This window comes from Thalia democratica, unplaced genomic scaffold (genome assembly GCF_965202585.1).
Source record: "Thalia democratica unplaced genomic scaffold, ktThaDemo2.hap1.1 HAP1_SCAFFOLD_1512, whole genome shotgun sequence".
Classification (NCBI taxonomy): Eukaryota; Metazoa; Chordata; class Thaliacea; order Salpida; family Salpidae; genus Thalia; species Thalia democratica.
In genome coordinates, this window is record NW_028140361.1 from 1 (window position 1) to 12,500 (window position 12,500).

Consider the following 12,500-nt stretch of genomic DNA (forward strand, 5'->3'; position numbering starts at 1 on the left):
CCAAGGCCTCTAATCATTCGCTTTACCAGATAAAACTGCGACTAAGCGCCAGCTATCCTGAGGGAAAACTTCGGAAGGAACCAGCTACTAGATGGTTCGATTAGTCTTTCGCCCCTATGCCCAAATTCGACGATCGATTTGCACGTCAGAACCGCTACGGCCCTCCACCAGAGTTTCCTCTGGCTTCAGCCTGTTCAGGCATAGTTCACCATCTTTCGGGTCCCAACAAGCACGCTCTTGCTCGACCCCTAGGACGCGGCCTATGGGATCGGCCGGCGATGCGCCTAATGAAAGGATCTCGCCTCGTTTGCCTTCACTGTGCTTTCGGGTTTCGTACTGCCCAACACCTCGCGCGCGTGTTAGACTCCTTGGTCCGTGTTTCAAGACGGGTCGGAGACGTGGCCAGCTTAAGCCGCAGACCCCTGGCGTCTGAGCGCTAACGCGAAGAAGGCCTTGTACAAACTCTAGAGACTGCGAGCAGTTTCCAAAGCCGTATTCCAGCGATCAACACGCAGCCTGTCCGAAGACCGACGCGGAATCTCTCCTCGGTCGCCGAGCCGAAGCTAATCGAACGCCTATAACACTCTTCCGAAGAAGAGCTACCTTGCGAACGACCAAAGTCAGCCCAGCAACCGGTCGCGGCCCTCGCCGAACGCTAGTGCAGCGCCGCGACGCCAGCGCAACCGTAAGAGTCTCCGAAGATCACTCAAACAGTAGGACAGCTCTCGCAGCGCCTGAAAACGTCCGGCGACTCGATGGGCGCCTCCGTTTGCCTCCAGCGCGACCGGTTGCCTCCAAGCGGTTTCACGTACTCTTTAACTCTCTCTTCAAAGTGCTTTTCAACTTTCCTCACGGTACTTGTTCGCATCGGTCTCGAGCCAGTATTTAGCCTTAGATGGAGTTTACCACCCGCTTAGGGCTGCATTTCCAAACAACCCGACTCCGGAAAACCGCTAGGACGAATTACGACCGCCGCCAAGGGCCTAACACCCGCTCTGGGAAAAGGCCTCGATCAGAAGAACGTGGGCAGTCGTTGGTTCGCCGCATGCTGAATTCCATACGCTACATTTCCTCGCCCTCCAAAAAGGCTCGGATTTAGCGCTGGGCTTATCCCGCTTCACTCGCCGTTACTAGGGGAATCCTTGTTAGTTTCTTTTCCTCCGCTTAGTGATATGCTTAAGTTCAGCGGGTCGTCCCGCCCGATCTCAGGTCAAAAGTGATGTACTATAAAAGTACATGCGCTTTGTACGTCGGCCTTTTGAAGTCACTTAACTTATTCTCGAGCACCTACCGTCGTTGCTACCTCACCCGAGGCCAGCAGGCTGCTCACGCTTCAGCTGTGAAATCGCCAGACCAGCTGTCTTTGACGACACGCTCCTTAATTAAGAAACGAGTCGCAGGCACTTTCAAACTAATGAAAGGATCGGTGTGTTAAAGACCCTGAGACGGACGTGGCCCCAGGATTACCCGAGGCCGCAATACGCGTTCAGAATATCGATGCTCAATGTGTCCTGCAATTCACATTACTTCTCGGAGCTAGCTCCGTCCTTCATCGACGCTCGAGCCGAGTGATCCACCGCTAAGAGATCTCTCGTGTTAATCAATCTCAATGCAACCAAAAAATCGTGTTCAAAAAGAAGCGGCCGCGCCAGCACTTGCGTGCTGAATTATTACTCCCGCTGTCAGGAAGCAACGCGACCGAACTATAACAGTTACAGGGCTCGGTCCTTCGAAGAAGAGACGTCGCTTGAAATCAAATTTCGATTCGTTAATGATCCTTCCGCAGGTTCACCTACGGAAACCTTGTTACGACTTTTACTTCCTCTAAATGATCAAGTTCGATCGTCTTTCGAACACCGGCGAGTGCGTTGCCGCACGTACCAGGCTCAATCGGAGGACCTCACTAAACCATTCAATCGGTAGTAGCGACGGGCGGTGTGTACAAAGGGCAGGGACGTAATCAACGCAAGCTAATGACTCGCGCTTACTGGGAATTCCTCGTTCAAGGGAAACAATTGCAAGTCCCTATCCCTAGCACGACCGGGGTTCAACGGATTACCCGGACCTTTCGGCTAGGGAACACACGATGATCCGGTCAGTGTAGCGCGCGTGCGGCCCCGAACATCTAAGGGCATCACAGACCTGTTATTGCTCAATCTCGTGTGGCTAAACGCCACTAGTCCCTCTAAGAAGTTGTCTCCGACCCAATGGGTCGAGCAGCTATTTAGCAAGTAAGAGTCTCGTTCGTTATCGGAATTAACCAGACAAATCGCTCCACCAACTAAGAACGGCCATGCACCACCACCCACAGAATCAAGAAAGAGCTCTCAATCTGTCAATCCTCGCTGTGTCCGGCCGGGTGAGATTTCCCCGTGTTGAGTCAAATTAAGCCGCAGCCTCACTCCTGGTGGTGCCCTTCCGTCAAATTCCTTTAAGTTTCAGCTTTGCAACCATACTTCCCCCGGAACCCAAAGACTTTGGTTTCCCGGAAGCTGCCGGACAGTTCTTAAGTTCGACACTGCCCGATCGCTAGTCGGCATCGTTTAAGGTCAGAACTAGGACGGTATCTGATCGTCTTCGAACCTCTGACTTTCGCTCTTGATTAAAGAAAACATTCTTGGCAAATGCTTTCGCAGTCGTTCGTCTTGCGCCGATCCAAGAATTTCACCTCTAACGGCACAGTACGGATGCCCCCGTCCGTTCCTATTAATCATTACCTCGTGCTCCGAAAACCAACAAAATAGAACCGAGGTCCTATTCCATTATTCCATGCAACATTATACAAGCGTAAAGCCTGCTTTGAACACTCTAATTTTTTCAGGTAAACTTGCCGGACCACCGCAACACTCAGTTAAGAGCACCGCGAAGGCACCGACCAACAAGAACAACGAGGCCAGTGCTAGCCTTTCGACCGACCAACCTCGCCGTCCCTATATCCAACTACGAGCTTTTCAACCGCAACAACTTAAATATACACTTTTGGAGCTGGAATTACCGCGGCTGCTGGCACCAGACTTGCCCTCCAATGGATACTCGTTAAAAAGTTTAAAGTGTACTCATTCCAATTGCAGGACCTCGTACGAGGTCTGCATTGTTATTTTCGTCACTACCTCCCCGAGCCGGGAATGGGTAATTTGCGCGCCTGCTGCCTTCCTTGGATGTGGTAGCCGTTTCTCAGGCTCCCTCTCCGGAATCGAACCCTGATTCTCCGTCACCCGTTACAACCTCGGTAGGCCGATACCGTACCGACGATAGTTGATAGGGCAGTTGCTTTAATGAGATGTCGCCAGCACTAGGCCGTGCGATCCGCAAGCTTATCCAGAGTCACCATTGTAACGACCCGAAAGCCGGTTAGTTTTGGTCTGATAAATGCGCGCCTCACGTCAGTTCGGCGCTTTACGCATGTATTAGCTCTAGAATTGCCACAGTTATCCATGTAAAAGCGTAACAATCAAATGAACCATAACTGATTTAATGAGCCATTCGCAGTTTCACTGTACGTGAGCTCGTACTTACACTTGCATGGCTTAATCTTTGAGACAAGCATATGACTACTGGCAGGATCAACCAGATAACTATCCGAGGGCGTTTAAACCCGTTGCTCGACTGAGCGTTTTTACTGTATAAATACAGACCTTTTCTATCACTCGGCTTAAAAGCCTTGCGAACGTTACTGAAAGTCGGCGCCGGCCTTTTGCTGTTTAAAGCGCCAGCCCGCGTCGACTGCAGCATGCAGCTTTACAACTGACTGTTCTTTCTCCCGACCAACCGTTTGCCTTCTGCCGGTTAACTCGTCAGCAGCAACACGCCATCTGTCTGCTGCAGTTACCCGCATCGAGCCGTGCCTGCCTGCGTCGGCTACTCGTCTCGACGACTTCGCAAAGCTATAAGCCTACCGCCGCTGGACGCTTGTAGTTTTTCATACGCTGCTCCAATGCGTTTACATAGCACGTTCGCCGCCGCTGCAATAGCCGCGCCTCGGGTGCTAAACAGTAATGCTTTAAGCCCGCTTTCTCGTCAAGTCGACCGAACGCACAAACACGTCTCTCTCACTAGTGTAAAGTAATGCATACGTGTATGATGCTCAAATGTTGCTGTTGAACTTTTTTTGCCGATTTTTTCCGATTTTTTCAATTTCTTTGTTTCTTTTCAATTATTTTAATGTTTTAAGCTTATTTATGCTACGTTTAAATGTTTTAATACTTTTTTATACTTTATTTAATATGTTTAAAAGAAATAAATAAAAAAAAATATGTATAAACTACTTTTTTTAATGTTTTAAATATATATATTTATTATAAATAAACTTTATTTGTATTATTTTTTTATTTAAGCGTACTTTTTAAATCTTTATATTTGTTTTATCGTTTTAAGCACATGCGATAAATATAATAAACAAAAAAATTGAATAAAAATAATAATAATAAAAAAAAAAAAAAAAAAAACATAAGCTTATTTTTATATGTTTTATTTTATTTTTATTTAAACTTACTTTTCAAACCTAATACTCGTTTTATTTTTTTAAGCAGATTGCGATAAATATAATAAACAAACAATTAAATGAAAATAAATTAAAAAAATCAAACATAAGCTTATTTATATGTTACATTTTATCTTTATTTAAACTTACTTTTTAAACCTTTATAGTTGTTTTATTTTTTAAGCACATCGCGATAGATATAATAAACAAACAATGAAATAAAAATAATAATAAAAATAATAATAAATCATAAGCTTATTTTGTATGTTTCATTTTATTTTATTTAAAACTTACAATTTAAACCTTTGTATTTGTTCTATTCTTTTAAGCACATCGCGATAAATATAACAAGCAAACAATTAAATAATAATAATAATAAAAAAATCATAAACTTATTTTATATGTTTCATTTTATTTTTATTTAAACTTACTTTTTAACCTTTATAGTTGTTTTATTTTTTAAGCACATGGCGATAAATATAATAAGCAAACAATTAAATAAAAATAATAACAAATAAATAAAACAATACGGCTAAACTATAAAAGAAACTAAATAACTGATAAATACTTGTAAAACAATATTTGAAAAATGTATTTTGAAACACAACACGATTGATTTATAAATAATAATATATTTTTAATTTGTGTAGTTCATTTAAAGTAGTCTCCCTTTTTGCTTCTGGTTTTATTAGAGTTATATATAACAATAAATGGTGTAGTTTATTTAAAGTAGTCTCCTTTTTGCTTCTGGTTTAATTAAAGTTATATAACACATACTATAGTAAGTTAGATAAACTATAGTAACTTTATAAAACTACTTTACAAAATACATTTGTATAATTAATAACTTTAAAATAACTATCAAGAATAAAATAGAATAGCTTTAAGTTTAGTATACAATTGGTATGTAAATTGTGTAGTTTATTGAAAGTAGTCTCCTTATTTGCTTCTGGTTTTACTTGAGTTACATAACGTTAAATAAACATACTTAATAAACGTAACCATCAATACTGTCATTTTAATAAAACTAAGTACAAATACATTGAATTAACATAGAACTTTAAAAAGCCTTCGCTAGTATCTGTTGGTAACAGTAAATAACCTATTATGACTCACAATACAAGTGCGAAATTTATTTTTCATTTGATTTTTCAGGTATTTATTTATTTGTGGAAATAAACTTTTTTATTACATTAGAAACTAATTGAATTTTTCCTATAACTATACCTATTATTATATTTAGTATGCTTAAAAGTAATAAAATGACACGTCGCGATTATATAATAAACAAACAATCAAACAAACAAAGAAATAAAAAAAAAACTATTTTTTTAAACTTATATTTCAACTATATGTCTTATTTTATTTTCATTTAAACTTACTTTAAACTCTGTATTTGTTATATATATTTCAACACAATACGATTAAACTATAAGACAAACAACAAAATAAAATAATCACATTAATAAATACACTAAGCAAATAGCTAGAATAAATATAAATAGTTCAATATATACAATATATTTCTTCCATTTTTAAGTTACTTGTTAAACATATTTATTTAAAAATGTTTCTTTAGAATATAAAACTAACAGTTCTACAAATAAAGAAATTAAAAAAGCCAATACACATAACACTAACTTTTCATAAATTAGATATGCAAATATGAACAAAATAATAACAAATTCTAAAGCTTTTGTAAACTGTGAACTTATAAACTTATAATAATAATTGCATATTCACTATTCACAATAGCTTTTTATTTAGTACACAACTGGTCTGTAAATTGTGTAGTTTATTGAAAGTATAATCCCGTTTTGCTTCTGGTTTAAATAAAGTTATACAACACATACTAAAGTAAATTAAATAAAGTAATTCACTACTATCGTATTAAATAAAACCAATTTACAAAATACATTAATTTAAATTAAAGTGAACTTTGAACTTATAATAATAATTGCATATTCACTATTCAGAATTTCTTTAAATTTAGTACACAACTGGTCTGTAAATTGTGTTGGTTCTATTCAAGTACTCTCCTTGTTTGTTTTGTTTTTAGTTGTATTTATTTTTAGATACTAGCACATTCAATACACATAATAAAGTAAACCAAATAAACTCTATTAATTTAAACTAAGTACAAATACATTAAGTTAATACAAAACTTTAAAAAGCTTTTGCTAGTATCTGTTGGTAACAGTAAATAACTTATTATGACTCACAATACAAAAGTGCAAAATTTATTTTCGTTTGATTTTTCAAGTAGCCACGCTTTTATTTGTTTTTGGACAAAAAGACTTTAAAGTTTTAGTATAAAAGACTAATTGTATTAATTTTAACTCAGAAAATTGTACTCTACAAGATGGTGCCATTATTTTTTCGATATCTCAAACTGGTCAAACCACTTTTTTAGCGCTCTAATTGGTTTAAACAGCAAATAACGTTATCTGATTGGCTTACGTTTTTATTTGCTAATAACTAGAATTTACTTTTCTTTTAAGCGTTAAAGAAATGTAAATAAACGAGTAATAAGTATAAATAGGTCAGAAAGAAAAATAGTACAAAAAAGATGAATTCAAAAAGCAAAAGCCTACGGCACGTGGTATTCCCAAGCGGTCACCCATCTAAGTACTAACCACGCCCGACACTGCTTAACTTCCCAGATCGGACGAGATGGGGTGTACTCAGTGTGGTATGGTCGTAGGCGTTTGAAGGCGTTTACAAGCCTTTATAAACCCTTCGGTTTATTTAAAAAACCTATTTGCACTTGATTTACAATCAATTTGATATTTTAAATTATTCCTTATAAAATTTTAACCTGAATTAACTTTTTTTTGTTTTTTTAATCAACAGTTACTCCCAAAACTGTACTAAAACTGTATTGTAACTGTACAAAAGTGTTTGTTTAAACAATTGTTATCTATAAATTACCTAAGACCAGGAAAAGTAGAAGTAAAGTTTATTGAATTATTAAATAAATAAAATAAAATCGTAAAATAAAATAATACAATATGTTTACAATTTGTCATTGATCTATCCATTTATGTTATTGCATTACAAATACAAACATTGCATACATTCAAGAGTATTATTCATCAATCTTTTCAATATAATAAGTTTTAAATTTATATTTATTTTTAAATAATTCCTGACATTTTAGATTACCTGAGATTTTTTTTTAATTAAATTAATTTTAGTAATTAAATACTTGACGTTCTATTTTGTTTAATTTGATAACTCAACCATGTTTATTTTTTTTACTAATTTAAAAGAACTATTAAACTAAAAGACATTACATACAGCTTCTAAAAGTTTTAAACACCTTAAAAAATATTATTATTTTAAAGATATATTAAAGAACTAAACAGATATTACTCCTAAAAAATCTTGTTAATAATATATAAAAAGTACTCAAAGTCAGACTCGGAAATATATATACTGTTGTATATCTTACTTGAAGTTCACTGTAATTGACACTGTATAACAAAATTATAAAAATCAACCTATTTATATAGCAAAAATATTTCTTTATCTTTGTCGTGGCGCGGTGGGTCAGTGGTCTTATCAGCTGACTCATAAGCAGAAGGTTGTAAGATCGAATCCCGCTAGTCGTCACGAAACACCACTATCGTTTCAATGTTCGGGCTTCAAATTCTTTGAGATTATACTGTACTATTTATCTATCTAACTAATCTATCTAACAAATGTTGTTCAATCTAGGTTGTGGGTACTTGGGTCGAGTAATGCCTTTGACTTACATCTGTGTGGATTGACAATATTCCTCTATCTATCAATAAACAAATCTATCTAATAAATGTTGTTCAATCTAGGTTGTGGGTACTTGGTCGAGTAATGCCCTTTGACCTACAATCTGTTGTTGATTGTCAACATTCCTCTATCTATCAATAATGATTATATTCAATAATAAATGTTGATTAATTCAGTTGTAAGAAAACCAGTGCGCTGGTTAGGTTGGGTAAGGCCTTCGACTTACAATCTTGGGGATTATCAACGTTCATCACAAGTACAGTAACGATCTCATGAATTTCCAGTTGGAACATTGGATTGTAGTGGTGGCCTACTTTGTAGGTTTTTTGCCTAGTTTGTTTTTTGCCTAGTAGTGTTTGCCTAGTTTGACAAACTATTGTATATATATTGTATAACTTTATTTGTATTATTTTTTATTTAAATTACTACTTATTATTAAAGAATTAAATTTTTCTTAGAAAAAAAAAACTATGTATTTTAACTAATGCTTATTTTATATGTTTTGTTTTATTTTTATTCAAACTTACTTTAAACCTCTGTATTTTTTATACAATACGATTAAACTATATAACAGAAAAATAATTAAATAATCAAACTATTGAATAAGCAGTTAATTAGTGTGTTTTTTTATGCTTCTTTCATTTTTAACTTACTTGTTAACCATATTTCTTTTATTAAAGTATAAAACTAACAGTTACTAAAATAAAATAATCATAAAGTCAATACACAAAACACTAACTTTTTATAATTTAAATATGCAAACATGAATATAGTTATGAATCTATTATTTATTCAAATAGAATTATTCAAAGCTTATAATTATAAAGCTTTTGTATAATGTTTCAATTACAGTGAACTTTAAGTAAGATAAGTTTTTTTTTTGTATTAACTACAAAATTGGTATTTTAGTTTATTATTAGTAACTAAATACTTATATTTATTTATATTTAAAAAAAACATCTATACTAACTCTAATTTCAAAGCATATTAAAACATACAAATTTTACCAACTAAATATTTTATTTTTATTTTAATTATTATAACTTTCAAACATAAGCTTGTATACCTTATATACCTATATACCTCATATAGTAGGCTTGACATAACATAACATTATTTAATTCTTTTTGTTTGAAATAAACTCATTTAGTTATTAGTAAATTACAACATAAATGTTTATAACAATATAACTAAGATTTAGCTTTTGAGTTAGTAAACTTTGATAGTTTTCTTTTAATAGTTTAATAGTCCTTATTTAAGTTCAAACAAAATTGCTATATATTTAATACACATACAAAAGTAACTAAGTAAACGTAATTCAATAGTTTCTATTAAGTAAAAGTAATTACAAATACATAAGTTAATACAAAACTTTAAAAAGCTTTTGCTAGTATCTGTTGGTAACAGTAAATAACTTATTATGACTCACAATACAAAAGTGCAAAATTTATTTTCGTTTGATTTTTCAAGTAGCCACGCTTTTATTTGTTTTTGGACAAAAAAACTTTTAAGTTTTAGTATAAAAGACTAATTGTATTAATTTTAACTCAGAAAATTGTACTCTACAAGATGGTGCCATTATTTTTTCGATATCTCAAACTGGTCAAACCACTTTTTTAGCGCTCTAATTGGTTTAAACAGCAAATAACGTTATCTGATTGGCTTACGTTTTTATTTGCTAATAACTAGAATTTACTTTTCTTTTAAGCGTTAAAGAAATGTAAATAAAGAGTAATAAGTATAAATAGGTCAGAAAGAAAAATAGTACAAAAAAGATGAATTCAAAAAGCAAAGGCCTACGGCACGTGGTATTCCCAAGCGGTCACCCATCTAAGTACTAACCACGCCCGACACTGCTTAACTTCCCAGATCGGACGAGATGGGGTGTGCTCAGTGTGGTATGGTCGTAGGCGTTTGAAAGCGTTTACAAGCCTTTATAAACCCTTCGGTTTGTTTAAAAAACCTATTTGCACTTGATTTACAAATCAATTTGATATTTTAAAATTATTCCTTATAAAATTTCAACTTGATGTAAGTATTTTTTTTATTAAACCTTTTTTTGGTGTTTTAATTACAATTACTCCCTGTAACTTTATTTTAAGACTTTGTTTAAAAGATTGTTAACTATATTCTATATTAAATACTATGATTAGAAGTAAAGTTTATTAAGTGATTAAACTAAATAAAAAATAATGTTAAAATAAACATGTTGTGTTTAGTTTGTTTTACTATTTCTCATTGTTCTATTTATAGATGGTTTTGTTTTACTTCAAGAATATTTATAGTTAGTTTCTAAAGAATATCTCATACTACATCAGATTTTACGATTAACTTAATTTTAGGTAATAAAATATTTGACGTTTAATTTAATAACTCAACTATGTTTATGTTATAAAATAATAGTATATAATACACATACATTATAATATAATAATATGTATAACTAGTTTTTTACTTTAAAATGAATAATTAAGTGGAAGAATTAAAAGAACTCACATTTTTGAAGAGAGCGTGGAAAACCAGAATAGTCTATTAAAACATTTATTAAATTATCGATAAATATAGAATACAATAGAATTAAACATATAAACGTAACTGTGGTTGCTTAGAAACTAAACAAGAATTTTTTTAATAAAAATATAAAATAGTTATTATATAGAATTAAAATAAAATAAAAGTAATATAAATTATATTTTTAAACTAAATAACAATTCACGAGCAATATTAGCGCAATGTCAGAGTATGAGTTTATAATAAAGGAATTGCTTCCTTGATGTTGATACTTACCTTATTCAAATAGAATACATTTTCAGCAATCAGGCTTGTGTTTATCTTAGCGCGCGTAACACAACGTTTGTGGGTTTTGGCACACTTTTGTCGATAGTGGGCCGCCCCGCCTTTTAAGTACAGAAATTTCGGGAATTTTCGATTTTCGGAATTCTGACTCGACAGATCGTTTTTGTTTGGTCCAGAGACCCCGTAAAAAATTTTTCAGCCCATTTGAAGCATGATGAAAAATGTTATTTCGACCCCCTTTTTTTAGGGGTTACGGGGACATCAACCCATTTTTTGGGAATAAAAAACTCCTAGAAAAGGACCACTTTTCTTCTTTTTTCGAATTTCGACTTTTTATTTTTTTGGAAAATTTTCTATTTCTTTGTTTGTTCTATTATAATGTCGAAAATATTTTTTTTGAGCTTCGCAACGCATAAGGACTAACGTAAGGTAAGTTTTAAAAGATTTTTTTTTTCGATAATTTTTTCTATATTTTTTGTTTGGTCATTACAAAGTCGAAAATATTTTTTACGGCTTCTAAACGCGTGGTAGATTAACCGTAGGTAGGTTATTTCGAAATTTAAATCTTTCAATATTAATAATTTTTTAGTAAATTGTTCGATTATGAGGTTTTTATGGCTCTTTCAGCACCCAATAACCTACAATAAACACATTAGAAAATAAAATATGAAATAAAAACATCAACTAAAAATGAAAATAACATATTCTGTCAGTGAAAATTCTTTTTCTTTATGAAATTTCCCTTGTCACAAAATTGGAAGCTAAGAAAAACCGGAAAATAATTCTTCTTGAGCCATGGTTTTTGTATGATAAATAGTATGCAAGCTGCCGATGTCAGAAGACTGTCGACAGCCGAAAAAAAGTCTGTTAAGACTCATTGAAATTGCTCCTGTCCACGGAAATCTTTAGTAAAAGGCGAAAGATTCATTCGTGTACTGAACTGAAGCCAGAGTGATTAGCAACGGTTGCCAAGGCTTTTTCTATGGGCTTTACCATGCTACAGGTTGTGAATAAATGTATACAAACTCCCCCAGAGGGGAGGCGAGCCGATTCCGGAGGTACTGCAATACCGGACCGACTCTTGACGGGCAGGACAATAAATTGTCTGAACTGCACGTCGGTTGACAAAAAGTCGTTTGATCATGGGAAGGACGCGTGGTCCTTCTCGAAGCGATCAAAACTTCGAAGAACAGATACTACACTTGATCTTAGCTCAATGAGCCGAGAAGCGATGCCTTCTTAGTATCCGTTTTTTTTAATAAAGAAACGAAGACTTCGAAGAGCTTGTGACGACCACTCGCATTAGTCATTTAATTGGGGATGAATGCACAGTGAATACGGTACAAATCACCTTTAAATGTCTCTAAAGTATAAAGAAAGTAAGTTGAAATAAAAAAAAAGCGACGACCATCAACTAAGATGGTCGTCGCCATGAACAACGTATTGAAAAAATTGA

General features: G+C 34.1%; 6 non-coding genes and 1 pseudogene across 6 annotated transcripts; all 7 read right to left on the bottom strand.

The window, feature by feature from the left end:
- Positions 1-1,213, bottom strand: LOC145848527 (large subunit ribosomal RNA; annotated as a pseudogene; the record flags this gene model as incomplete).
- Positions 1,214-1,435: 222 nt separating this feature from the next.
- Positions 1,436-1,588, bottom strand: LOC145848531 (5.8S ribosomal RNA). The gene has a single exon (XR_014372013.1). It is a non-coding gene; the product is annotated as a 5.8S ribosomal RNA (ribosomal RNA).
- Positions 1,589-1,769: 181 nt separating this feature from the next.
- Positions 1,770-3,574, bottom strand: LOC145848523 (small subunit ribosomal RNA). Its single transcript, XR_014372008.1, has one exon. It is a non-coding gene; the product is annotated as a small subunit ribosomal RNA (ribosomal RNA).
- Positions 3,575-7,067: 3,493 nt separating this feature from the next.
- Positions 7,068-7,186, bottom strand: LOC145848529 (5S ribosomal RNA). Its single transcript, XR_014372011.1, has one exon. It is a non-coding gene; the product is annotated as a 5S ribosomal RNA (ribosomal RNA).
- Positions 7,187-10,041: 2,855 nt separating this feature from the next.
- On the bottom strand, positions 10,042-10,160 carry LOC145848515 (5S ribosomal RNA). Its single transcript, XR_014372000.1, has one exon. It is a non-coding gene; the product is annotated as a 5S ribosomal RNA (ribosomal RNA).
- Positions 10,161-11,884: 1,724 nt separating this feature from the next.
- On the bottom strand, positions 11,885-11,999 carry LOC145848520 (U5 spliceosomal RNA). The gene has a single exon (XR_014372004.1). It is a non-coding gene; the product is annotated as a U5 spliceosomal RNA (small nuclear RNA).
- An 81-nt stretch (positions 12,000-12,080) lies between these two features.
- On the bottom strand, positions 12,081-12,277 carry LOC145848519 (U2 spliceosomal RNA). The gene has a single exon (XR_014372003.1). It is a non-coding gene; the product is annotated as a U2 spliceosomal RNA (small nuclear RNA).
- Between the last annotated feature and the right edge of the window lie 223 nt (positions 12,278-12,500).